This window comes from Momordica charantia, unplaced genomic scaffold (genome assembly GCF_013281855.1).
Source record: "Momordica charantia cultivar OHB3-1 unplaced genomic scaffold, Mcharantia_2.0 BLBB01000043.1, whole genome shotgun sequence".
NCBI classification, from domain to species: Eukaryota; Viridiplantae; Streptophyta; class Magnoliopsida; order Cucurbitales; family Cucurbitaceae; genus Momordica; species Momordica charantia.
In genome coordinates, this window is record NW_028275199.1 from 1 (window position 1) to 13,983 (window position 13,983).

The following is a 13,983-nucleotide window of genomic DNA, read 5'->3' on the forward strand; positions in this document are numbered from 1 at the left end:
GAGACCTTTTGGTGGCGAGACCAAAAATAAAGCTATGTTGTCCTTGACAAGTGGCTATATGCTCAGGTGACGAGCAATCCGTGACACTTTGTTTGGAGGGAGGATTGTTGGTTTGGTTTGGTACGAGGTCTTTGGGTGAAACCAAAAGTAAGCCGTCAAGGTTATGTCCAAATCGGACAAATCATACTATTATAAAGATACTTGGAAGAAAAAGATATAGATCAATCGATCCAGAAGGAGTACTACTTCCATAATATTAGTGTCTTCTGGGTTCGTAGCACTGCGGTTTCGACCCTATCACCTAGCCTGGGTGTTATGTAGTTTTTTCCTCCTGTTTGGTTCCATTAACCTAACATCGCTGTCCCGACGGACTTCTCCCAAACAAAAGTATTCGTTGCATAAAATTACTCTTGATATTTTAAGGTCTTTTCCCGACGTTTTGAAGTGTTGAAAAAAAGTCTGAATTCTTATAGTGTAAAGAGATCAGTGAAAAGTACACAAAACAAACATTCATTAACCACAAATTCAAACACACTTGAAGCTTTGATGAAACCAAACCCTACCCAGTACAACAAAGCAGTGTACATAGTTCACACTAATTTCAAGAAGCCACATGAAAAGCCATTCAAAATGGCCTTACAGTTTCAATGGCAATCTTAAGAAAGAAAAAAAGAGAAAAAAAAAAACAACAGAGGTTGATTGATTCATCAATTTATTCTATCCAGAAGCTTTGTGTTGGGCTTTTTCCGACCCCTCCCATTGCTCATTTGCAGTTGCATGGGTCGCAGGAGCAGCTACTCCCACAGCTGCACCCGCTCCTGCACAGTTAACCGCACCGTATTAAATCAAAATGTCTATTTTGATTTCTGTATTTTTAAAAAGCAGTTTGATAATCTCATTTTCTTCGATCACAATTTCAACACGATACTATACTCAATATATATACACACATATACATATACATATAATTTTATATTATCTTTACGCTTGATGATTTTTTGTTTTTTCAAAATATAATATTATAAACATAAATGTGAAGATTTCAACGGCCTTGCAGTCTATAAAGTAAATTATTAATATCTAATCAGTTGAGTTTTATTTAGGTTTAATTTATTGATAATATTGACATGATTAAATATAAAATGGCTTTAGCGCCAAGCATAAGGTATTGACATATACTATTTTATTATTGCAATTTTTTTTTTCAATATCAAGAAGTCACAAAATTGTTCCTTACATCTTCAGGGAGGCCTCTGTGATGGTCCTGAAAAGATTAAACAAAATGTTTCAATAAAAAATATAAATGATAAGAAGTGAAAATAATTCTTTTTTTTCTCTATAAAAAAAAGAAGAGTAATTTTCACTTTTTTTTTTCTTTAATTCTATTCAGAGAATTCAAATGTCTGAACTTTGATCAACAATAGGTCTCTTAACTAATTGAGTTATATGTTAAGGATGACCAGTAAGATTAACTTTCATATCTCATGTTTCAAACTAAAACGACCCTCTACCATAGGTCTTTATGGATTCGGTTGATGTATTTTTGAAACAAAATTTAATTGTTCAAGTTACAAATTTGTTTATACAACAACCGTTGGTTGGTTAGTTTGGAAATTGCGAAAATTTTAACCAAAGTATATTTACTCATTTCCAGAGATTGAATTCAAGTTAGTAACTCAAATGTAAAATTTTATTACAAAAAAATATATTCTTACCCACAATTAGATTTCTATTCTTCGAAATTATGATTACTTACCACAATTTTTTGATATATTTTTCACATTTCTTATAAATATGGTTGAATTCTTGGCCTAAAAAGAAATAAGTTTTAAAAAAGGTACTTTTCTTTGGAAACATTTGTAGAAAATAGCTAACAGAACAAAGAAAGAGTGAAATTAGGGCTGTAAGCTTAATTTTGAAGAACAGAATACCAGAGAGAAACATAAATAAGATCGGTTCGGTCCAATCTTGGTGAATTCATGAAAAACCAACCTATTTCATCGACCGGAGTTTTCGAATCATTGAATATTTCGAATCATTGAATATTTTGAATATAACATAAAATGAAAATTAAGTAAAAATTGAGAGAGAGAGAGAGAGAGAGACCCAGATTGGCAGTTGCAGCTGTCTCCACAGGAGCAATTGTCACCGCATTTGCAGCAGAAGCCATTTTTGTTTCAGAGTAAGAAATTTTTTTCAAAACTGTGAATCAAATTCCTTCAAAGCTGTTGGATTTTGTGTGTTTTAGGTGGAGGGGCTCGCTCTCTACTTATACTGATCTTGATGTCCAAATTGGTAAATCTCCACCCTACACGTGGACGGCGATTCCTACTAGACTTCATCACCTTTCTTGTGAAAAGCTCTTTTATTTTAGCTATAAAAAATGCTTTTGATTCTGTACTTTATTAAAATAATAAACGGTTTAAGTGTCTTATTATTATTGTTTTTTAGTAAACATATAGGGGTAGAAGATCGAACTCACAACCTCTTGGTTGGAGATATAGGTAATTAACGCTGAGCTATGTTACTTTGGTCGTCAAATTTAAGTGTTGATTTTTATTATGTAACGGTTTAGAAAAAACTCTATTACTATTCTTAACAACATCTTTTACGATAGATATTAAATTATTACAAATTTAACTACATTGATTTGTTAATTTTAACATTTTTAAATTATTATTTATGATTTGAATTGTCCACTTTCAAAAACTGGCGATGATATCATATTTTTGGGATCTAATTCAACATAGAAAAGGATCAAAATGAGGAAGATTCTATGTGAGCATTGCATAATGTAATAAAAACTATATAATATGATTGCGTGTCAAATCATAAAAGTTCAAAATCAAATTTTGTAGCCCCCCACTTTGTAAGGCTAAAAAAGAAAAGAAAAAACTCATATTTAATTGATTTAAGTGGGTTGCAAAATAGAGATCTACTATAAAAATTGATTAAGCTCTAAAAAAATACAACACTACGTACTATATATATATATAATTCCAATTTATTTCATTCCGATTTATCTACGTTTCGATTCCTGATAAGTAAAAAGAACCTAAGGTTGACATTAATTTGGGCTCATTGACGAAAATGAGATATAAATAAATGCTATCAAATCTATGAGTAACAGCATGAAATATGCCATTACGACCTACATAAGTGTCCACGTCAAATTGATTTTGATTTTTCATTTATTTTATATTTTCGTCCTTATACCAAAGTTTTCATTCATTTCCCAATCAAAGAAAGTTTCAACGTGTCCAATAATAGATTAAATTAAGTCTTATTTGATGATATGTTTTTTTTTTCCACTTTTATCTTTTACCATATATTTGGGACTCTTGATTTGCAAATATTTGCAAAAATTTTAAATCATTTATGCAGTTTGGTTTCTGGAAAAAAAAAAAAGGATTTCAAATCACGTTTTATTAGGAAAAATTTCCTTTCTAATACGTCCGATTTGGAAGAATTTAAATATAACAGGGAACAAATTTCAAATTTACCTATTTTATATGGAAAAAAATATATATTTTTTTTTTATTTTTAGACAAATAATTGTCATAGTTTGTTTTCTCTTTTGCCTCATATATATATATATATATATATATATATATATATATATATATATATATTTTTATAAACATTCAATCAAAATACAAATTGATTTTCTATTTTGCTCGGTATGTCTTCCATCAATTTTCTTTTCTTTTTATTACAGTTTTTATGGCACTAATTTGGGTAAGAAAAAGTCGTTTCAAATGAGTTATAAATAGATTGGTAGTTCGATACACTTAAAATCTCTGATCTTTTTAACCACTTTGTTTTGTTTTTATTTTTTACTTTTTTTTTAACGATGGAAGTACTGCTTTGAAAAAAAAAAAAAGGGAAGCAGGGGCACTGTCATAAAAAAAAAAAATAGAAAAAAATATGGGAAAGTTTGATGAAGGGAGATTAAGTTATGGTTTTAGTTTTTTTAAGTTATAATAAAAGTATTGATTATTTTAGTTTAGATTTAAAATAATTTGACTTAAAGTTTTAAAAAAATATATATTTTGAGGGAGACATTTACAAGTTATTTTGTTTTTGTTTTTTCCTTTTAAATTTCATTTGAAAGTTTTAATTTATGAGGTTGATATTATTCTTTCACGTTAAAATATTATATTATTATTTATACAATATCATGCAAAATTATAAGGATATAACAAAATTTAAACAATAAATTTCAATTTCAATTATTTGAAATTCACTTGATTCTAAATACGATTAAGAATTTGAAATCATTTCATCCTTTAAAATCCTAGAGTGAAAAGTCATTTATGTCGAATTTTAAATGTCAAATAAAGCATTAAAGTCAAAAAGTATTTTACAAGTACATGGTCTCAAAGTATTTTAAAGTATTTTTGACTTTTTAAATAGCACTTTATTGTTCCTTACAAACATAATTTTTCTTCCAATTTTTAATGTAATAATTTCATCTTATCATACTTGTTAGGTTAGATAACACACATCTTATCTAGCAAATATTTAATAATCATGAAAAAATTCAAATTCCAAATTATGCAATTAATTACTATATTAGCTATCAAGACCCTTTTGTTTCACATCACTTTACTATAAAACTTTTTAATAAAAGATTTGTAATCTTCTAATATTTTAAAAAGACCGAACGCATAAAAACAACTCAACTAATTAAGGCATAAATTTTGAATAGAGGATGAATCTCACCCCAAATATGTTTATGTATGTTTCTTTCCTTGTTTTGTCGTTAACTTATGTGTCAAAGTTGCTTCGGTAAAACAAAATTTTATATGACTTGAACTTTTCAATTCTTTCAATAGTTTATAAATTATTGGAGGATCCACCAAAGTTCTCTTTTTTTTTCTTATTTATTTATTATTTTTACGCGCATTGAGTACTATTCAACTCTTATATATTATATATATATATATATTTATTATTATTTTTTGTTTGATAAAAACTATTCAATTCTGCTATTAAATTCAACTTGCATCGTCCATTATATTATCTTATACTTTTTTTTAACTTATCCTAAATTTGGCCACTTGACAAATCCTAGGCAGACGGCATGAAATATGGCTATACCACACACATATATGTCCATATCAAACTGATTATATGTAGCATTTTATTTATTTTAATTAATCAATTATTTGCTTATCTGTATAAAAGGCTGGGAGAGGAAAGTTGGGCGGGCCCATCGCCTTGTGATAGTGGGCCCCGATTTTGTGCGGCCTATTAGGTCCACCCTCTTTTTCAACCGCTTTCTTTGACCACCGCCAACAAAGTTGCCACCATAGTGCAAATATTGGACGAAAGGACCCACCGACTCTCTTTGTGCATCTATTGGTCTCATTATAGAGCCAATTATAGAGTGGCAGTTGACTTTGACAAACCACTTTGACTTTTCCAACACCTGTTCACACTACCATCAAAAACTATAAATAGAGGGGAGATATGTCATTCTCTTTCAAGCAATTCACTCGAGATTTGCTCATTTCCTCTCTTCCACGCTTAAAGCTCATCAACTAACTTAAGCATCGGAGTGTGGTCGGCCGACACCACACCAGGATGCGCCTTTCTCCCTAAGCTAGAAGCAAGTCAAGCGTGGCCTGCGAACTCACGTTTTCATTTCATGGAAGTCCCCGGCAGAGGAAAGAAAGGGATGTAGGTGATGGCGCGTTGCTTCTTATCTAGATAGAATGGAGGACCGACCGACCCGGGTTTGAATGAGCGTTGGTGGGTCCCAGAGTGCTTGTCAAGGGGGGATTTTCAATTCAGGGAATGGTTTAGGGGCCGAGATTGAAGATACGTGGGGCCTGCCCCACCGCGTCCTTCCTTGTGTGTCGGAGATTAAAGCGAGTGCACCGGAAAAGAACGGGAACTGGTGGCGGCCAGAAGCGACGAGCAGTAGCGGTCGAAGCTTGGCTAAAGCGAAGCGCTCGAAGGTCTCATCCACTCGCCCTTCCCTAACGGTGTTTATTCTCTTATTTCTCTCTTATTGTAGATCCAAGCTCCTCCAAATTTTCAAATCAAATTCTTATCCAAAAGTTTGACGGTCGATTCTTCGGGTTACTTGGTTCGCTCGATCCGACCCGAGTTCCCCAAATTGCATCAACAGTTGGCGCCGTCTGTGAGAACAACTATCTAAAACTCCCAAAAATGAATTATCACATTATGAACCGAATGATACCCTACTATTCGGAGGAAACTAGGGATTCTGGGCAAACGCAACATCCTAGCCCGAGGCATATAGCGTCCCAACCAACTTTCCGACGTCCGGTTCTGAAGGGATGTGAATCCCGGAGCGGAAGCGGACCGTTGTTCGTGAATTTGGGAAACAAAATCAAAAAATTCAAGATGAAAATACAGAGGGAACCATTACCTTGGAGAACGTTTCTTCAACGATTTCCCAACGAACACCACCAAACGATCTTCCTTGCTATCCTCTTGGGTTTCGAGATCGTGCTTGTGGGAGCAATTCTATAGAATGTGAGGGAGAGTTTGAGAGAGATCAAATTGAGAGAGTTGGGAGTGCTACTTTTTTCTCTGTTCTATTCTTTTCTTTGCAGAACAGTTCTGCAATCCCAGAAAAACCAGTGACATGGGGAGTTACCCCACGTCACATAACTCCCCACTCCCCTGCAATAATGCAGGGGAGTTAATTATTAATTATATTAATATAATTAATATTTTAAATAATTATTAATCAAATTAATAATTAATTAATTAAAAGTAATATTAAATAATTATTAATCAAATTAATAAATAATTAATATTAATAATTAATTAACTAAATGTAATATTAAATAATTAACAATTAATTATTTAACATTTAATTAAATATGAGATATAGTTTGGCTAAACCATATTCTCTCTTATAACCTATAGTTCTAATGTATATGCACAATATTTTTAACCTATAGTTTTAATATGAATCTTATTCATATTAATTTTATTTGAATCTCATTCAAATAATTTCTCTCATAATATATAGTTTTAATTTATAATTAACTATATATTATAATATATCAATATACATATAATCCCTTAAGTAATTTGAACAGTTCAAATTCTTCCAAAAACTTGATCCTCTTTTGACCCGTTATGAGCTAGCAAAGGGACCTAATGGACCTACAGATCAGAAGCTCCAACGATGCAAGATTAATCGGTCAAACTCATTGACCGAGTTAATCAAGATTCGTTAACTACGGGTCACTCTACTAAAGACTCGCAGTTGCACTCTTCTCACTGCAGAATGTTTTCGTGTCCATGGATATATGACCATTAATGACGAGTCAATCCTTCACGAGTGCTCGTAACTCAAGTTGGGTCAAATTATCGTTTTACCCCTGAGTTACATCTTACTCCTTAAACACCACTGCTCCTCTAATGAACAACCCGGTTATGGCCCGACCAATAACCGGAAGTCCCTCTCGGGCCAATGAGAGGGTGGGGCTCCTTGTTCAAGTCCCGGAGTCAGCATTTAAGAGAACACTCATCTACTCCCCTAAAGTCGGGGAGGAGTGAATTCCATCTTGTGAAGTTATGTTCCCAGCTCCCCACTCGGTCTCGTCCCCAAAATGGTAGGAATATTGAGTCGGCAACTTGGGCCACTCTCACCCATACAGATCAAAGGACGAGCCCTCACGGGCAGAAGTCCATAACTCACTCAGGATTGAGAATGAGTTGTCTGGTCATCCTAAGAAACAGCAATCTATTAGTTAACGGTGTTACATCTAAAGATTGGCTATTTCGTGGTCCAGTCTTATACAAACTCATTGTATAGGATATCCCCATTCGCATGTCTCTACACAAACGACCTGGATCGAGTCGTCTGTAACCTTTACAGAGTGGGCCGTATCCATAATGTTGCCGGGATAAGGTACCCAGCCTTATCCATATACTATAGACCCTTTAGGTTATTCACGGGGCATTATCCACTTGTATATCAGGGTATATCAAATATATACCTCGTATATCAGGGGTATATCAAATATATACCCAGTACATATACTGTCCCGGTTACACTAAAATAACCTCAGATGTTTAGTTTATTGGATTTTGGACAATGCAATGCTATGAATTCAACAACAAATTTATTGAATAAAACTTTATTGAATATACATTTGTTTTTACACAAAATATAAACTACGAGTTTAGGGCAACACACCCAACAGGTTCAGGGTGCCAGGAAGGCACAAGAGAAAATTACGGTGACTACCCATTTCGTAGACGACACCGAGGTGCCTCGGCGACATCGAAGTAAGTTCACCCAAATTGACCGAGATGTGCAGGAACTGAAGGGAGATATGGCCCAAATTCTGGATCGGTTAAAACAAAAAGGACACCCAAGAATTTGTGCAAGTTTCCCCTCTCAGGGACCACTTGTTTGAGATCCAGTCAAAGGAAAGGCTCCCATAGAAGGAGAAGATGAGTCCCGAACAAGCCCGCTTCCAAATCCTCAAGAGAAACTGACCCTGGGAGGAAACAACCGACCCAAGAATCCCTCAAATAGTGTCAATTCCCCTAAGGCCCGCATTCCAAACAAACGACGATACCACCAGACATGGTCACGATCATATTTAGAAGGAATGGATACCAACAACCTACGGGAGTTTTTGGAGAACAGAAGAAAAGAACATGAAAGCCGAGGACAATCGGATTTGCGCGATCTCTTCAACCATCGTCGCCAAATCCTTACTGAGGAACATCCAAGCGCCACGTTATATAATCATAATGGCTACCCTGATAAGGTACCAAACAAAGAAGAACCACGCGATGAGTCGAGCACCCGATTCGCAGACAATGTCATGGCCGTAGCTATACCGCGAAAGTTTAAATGGCCAACCATGAAGCAATATAAGGGTACCAAAGATCCATTGGACCATATTGACACCTTTAGCGCCTGGATGGATCTTCAGGGGGCTCGTGACAAGATAAAATGCAGGGCATTTTCGTTAACTCTTGCCGGTCCAGCCAGTACTTGGTATCGACAACTTAAAAGGCAGTCGATAACTTCCTTTCGGGAGTTAACTCGTGCTTTTTTGACACGATTTGTAGGGGGACGTGAGCAGAAGAGGCGAATAAAATAGTAAATGCCTACCAGAAGCCCTGAATTCAGTCAGGATATCAAAAATACCTCCCATAGTGGAAAGCCAATCCCCACTAATAAAAAACTACTCACTTTTTTGAGTTTTTATTAGAACTAGACATAGTAACTTTCTGTCTGTCACGACGACTGAAAGCCTTGTTGGAGGCATTCGGCTTCCAGTCCTCTCTGATTCCACTAAGGGTTTCTTCTCTTTTTTCTTCGATAAACAAAAATACTGGTTTTCTCGAGGAGGAACAACCTTCAAAACAAAGGTGTGCTATAACGCCCCGCGTTCTCTGACTCGTTTATTTTATGATTTAAAATTGTGCCTTTGGATTTCTTTCTTTTTCGTTAAGTGAAATTATTGAAACTTCTTATTTTGGAGTTTTAATTTTGGATAATTTCGAATCAAGTCTATTTTCGTTTGATTTAGATAATTAAGTTCTAAAATTTTGAAAAGAGATTTTAATTAAAACTTAATTAAACTTTTGGAAATTTAATTTTTCCTCCTGGATTTCATTTTGGGTTGTTGTGAGTTTATTTTAATTACTGGAGTGTTTTCTTTAGGTTTTTCGCTTCGGGCCTTAGATTTATTTGTTTTAATTTTGTTTTAGTTGAAGATCGTTGAGTTTATATTGTTTGAAAGTAGAATTTTAGTTTCTTCAAACCCATGGGCCTTCTATTAATTTGGGAATTGGGCTTTTAGTTTAAAAACAAAAGAAAAGAAAAAGAAAATAAACAAAAATAATAAACAAAACAAAAACAAGAAGCCCTAGGATCTCTTTCTTCCTCCCCCCCTTGTTGCAGCCGCCAGCCCCCCCCCCCCCCTCTTGATTTCTGCCGCCGGCCACCATAGCTCCGGCGACCGAGCCACACGAACGACGCCCCACCACAGCAGAGTTTCAGGCGGTGTTTCTCAAGGCGAGCAGCGGCAGCAAGTCATTCCAGCAGCGACGGCGCACGACAGATACATCTAGCGAGCTTCATCCTCCGGTGTTGTCAGCCCAGATCTTCAGTTCTTCAGTGTGTACAGACTCGCAGCGGCGTATCCCATAGCAACAATGGCGGATTTGGGTTCACCGGCTTCGAGCAGTCCCACGAATGGCAAACTGTCGCAGCTTCTCCCGTGCGGCTATGCGACCAACCACCATACCGGAAATGTCCTCCTCTACGGCAGTTAGCAGTGTTGACCAGTAGCATTTGCGGCGGCACGCGGTTGCAGCGAACCAGGCGGCGTGTTTTCCTTCGGAACCCGACGGTATCAGCGGCTGCCCGACAAACCAGCTGCGTTTCCTTCAGATCTGACGTCCCACTAGCAAACGACGACCAGCTGTAGTCTTCCCTTCTACCCACGACCCCTCGACGACCCACGAACCCGCAACCAGCACGTGAATCAACGCTTCGGTGACCCGTTTTGTGATTCCAAAGCGAGCAAAAGTATTCCGACGCATTTTGGCATTTACCCAAACCAAATTGGAACTCGATTCGTGATACCCATCCTTGTTCGAAGCTAGATTTATGTTACCCATTACTTTTCAGTATCAAACCAGCAAGCTCGAAGCTTCTCGAACCCGGATTCGGCAGCTCAAGCCTCCTCGGCGTCTACCCATTTCAAACCTAAGAGGTTTTATGGTGAGATAGTAGGTAACGGGTCATCTAAATTTACTTTCGATGCAAACTAAGTGTTTCTAACATGAATTCTAATCAAGTTTGGTTTGCTTTTGGATTTAGGAACCCTTCGGTGAACTTGGTAGCGCATTAGAACTTTGTAGTAAGTAGTTCTTACTTGGGGGATGTTTGTTGATTGAATATGTATGAATTGTGTGGTGCTTTCGGTGTGCTTATTATTTATTAATATGTAAGTTAATTGTGTCTTATGAATATTGGCTAATGGTTGTAAGTAGTTTCTTACTGGAGGGGTTGGTTGTTGTGTGCTGATATGTTATGGTTGTTTGCTCGTGTGCCCATGTGCGATATTTGCATGTTGCTTGTCGTTGTTATCATTTAGTGAATGTCGTTGTTGATAAAACTGTTGATATATCTTGGGAAAATTATGTGGTTGTGTGAATAAATTGTAGTCAAGTAATCTTGGATCACTATGATTGAATTGTTGTTATGTTCTAATTGGTTTTCATGATGAAACTTGTATACCGGTACTATAATCTATTGTTTCGAAAGCATGTTGAATGATTATGAGAAGTCGGTAGTGTTTGATGAATGCTGGGTATCTATCAACTATATTTTGGTTAAGTGGCTGATTGTGCTTTTTCTGTGAACGATGCCTGCTGGAGCTGTTGGATCATGTTGGACTATTTTAGATTGATTGGCTTTTACATATGATCATTTCGGTGTATCGCATATTGGACTGTTATGAGATTGTTGATGCATGAGGCACGACGTAGTAGCAAGTAGGACTCTTATGAGAATTTTGGGACATAACAAAGTAAGTAGCACAGGGGCGGGTGTGTGCGTTGTTGTGCGCTAATAGAAATCGTTTTTGCTGACTTTACATTGTAAACATGTTTTCTCTTATTATTTTAATTGTTGGACAGGTTTGTGAGGTCGACGCTGTTATTGTAACTTGCGGTTATTTTATATATTGGATATGTATATGACTGGTATTCATGTTTGTTGTCTGCAACTTTAGGAACTTACTGATATTGCATGGTTGGTTGGAAGTGATTAGGATTTGTTATGTTGTGAAAAGCATGTTATGTGAAGAATGTCATAGGGTTGTTTGTTGAAGCTTTGTGTGCGCTATGCTGTGAGCAGGTTGGTTGTTGTCAAACTTTGTGTTATTGAGACCCGTGATGCATTGAAATCTTACTAGTGGTTGTGTTGTTGTTGGGCTTTGTGGTGGTTGGTGTTATTAGGGAAGTAGTACTGAAATCCTGGTTGGAGGCTAGAAATGATATGTGGAGTTATGAAAGTTACGAAGTGAATGGGTGAGTGTCAGGGCCTCGGGTATAAATGGTCGAGGGCTGATACGTCACTAATTGGGTATCGAGGCCTCGGGTATAAATGGTCGGGGGTCGATACGCCAATATTGGATAAAGATGAGCGTCGAGGCCTCGGGTATAAATGGCCGGGGGTCGATGCGAGGTGTCTTTCGAAAGAAGAACTATTGGGGCCTTGGGTATAAATGGTCAAGGGCCAATAGAATGTAAGACATCGAGGCCTCGGGTATAAATGGTCGAGGGTCGATGCAAAGTTCAATGCCTCGGGTATAAATGGCCGAGGGCCGATGCTGCAGGGTCGGGGCTCTGGGTATAAATGGTTATGGGCCGACTCTGCTCGAAGGAGTTAACTGTGGAAGGCTAGAGTAGCTGTGATAAGCGTAGAGATACTTGAGATGTTAGGGAGACTAGAGGTTGGTACTGGTAGTTAATGTGTTCCTGGTTGTGGTTGTCACTGAATTTTATAAAATGTGTCTATGTTTGAATGCATAATGTGATGAAAAACATGACTGTGAATGTTTCATGATTTGGTTGAGCATGATGTGTGTGTGTTGATCCTTTAATGAGCATGACACGTTGTTCCTTGATAAGTATGCTGTTTGTGTGTGACCCTTCAGATAAGGGCTGCTTACTGAGTACTGTGGTTGTACTCATCCCTCTTTTCCCCTCCAGTTTGCAGGTGCCGAGCTAGCTCTTGGGATGGTGATGGCGAGGAGGAGGCTTGATCGGAAGGACCATTAGCTATGCTGTGTGCAATTAATTTCTTTTAGTTAGGATAGTGGTGACCATTTAATCCTGTAGTTGAGTTGGTAGTGGTTGGTTTTGTTTAGTTCTATTGTCTAAAGGATGTTGTAAGGTTGCCGATTCATTATTCTTTTAGAGCCTTAATTTTGTTAGCCTCTTGAACTACGAGATTGTAATCTACTTAGGATATTTATGAATACATTTGTTTAAGTTGATCGTACTTGAATTAGCTTTTGCTTCATTGCCATTCGATATGTTAATATTCATTTAGTGGATGGTTTATAGTTAGTAAGGTTTCCTTGAAGGGTTTGGTTAATGTGAAGTCGGCATTAAATGGTTTATCTGTATAGGATGTGAGTTTCTCTTAAAACATTGGTGTTGTTGTTCTAATTGTTCAAGCTCTCGTGAGTGTTGGAAATCAGAGTAACGCAGTAGAAGCGTGGTAGTTTTATTGCTTAGTGTTGTTGTGAAGAAAATTCTCTTGTTTATGCGAAAATTTTAGGTAGGCTTAGTAACGGTCCCTGTTTGGAAATGGTGAAATTCCTGGGGCGTTACATGTGCAGAATAGCAGAAGTCTCCACGATCAAGCCTCCCCCGCCACCATATTGCCAGGCTATAAAACATGCCAACAATAGATCCCACCCATTAGGGACCAGCTGGGCAGGAGCTAAGCCAACATCACTCAAAAAATGCTACACACAGGTATGAGGAGGAATCCGTAGGCCATGACTAAACATGGCAGTATATAAGGTTGTTTCACTTGGAGGTGGCTACACATCCGCTCATCAGGACCTGGCACGCGCGTAACAATGTTTTCTGGAATTTCATAAGTGAAACGATAAAAATCAAGAGTACTTTTAGTAATGGTGGAGCGAATGCTGACATACCCCGCAGATAAGTATCGGTCTGGAGATGACATCAACAATTGTGATACCTCGGGAGCTACAATAATGGCTCTATACTCGAACAATGTGTGTTAACCTTCTGGTCTTACTTCACCTGTATTCACTCGATCTAATATAGCGGTAATACCAGTACAACTTAGATATACACTATTAGGTTCGTCTGAAGTCCTACATGAAAACTCACCGCCCGCTACCCTAGCAGCCATTCTCTCAGCCACCGCCTGAGCAAAAGAACACTCCTCGGTATCTCCCCCAACCCTCAAGG

General features: G+C 37.0%; 2 long non-coding RNA genes across 2 annotated transcripts; one reads left to right on the plus strand and one right to left on the minus strand.

The window, feature by feature from the left end:
• Positions 1–494: 494 nt before the first annotated feature.
• LOC111024781 (uncharacterized) lies at positions 495–2,242 on the minus strand. Its single transcript, XR_002603392.2, has 3 exons — positions 2,107–2,242; positions 1,238–1,264; positions 495–818 (listed from the first exon to the last, which is right to left on the minus strand). It is a non-coding gene; the product is annotated as an uncharacterized LOC111024781 (long non-coding RNA).
• A 3,059-nt stretch (positions 2,243–5,301) lies between these two features.
• Positions 5,302–13,054, plus strand: LOC148207871 (uncharacterized). Its single transcript, XR_015787609.1, has 2 exons — positions 5,302–5,966; positions 12,742–13,054. It is a non-coding gene; the product is annotated as an uncharacterized LOC148207871 (long non-coding RNA).
• The last annotated feature ends 929 nt before the right edge of the window (positions 13,055–13,983 follow it).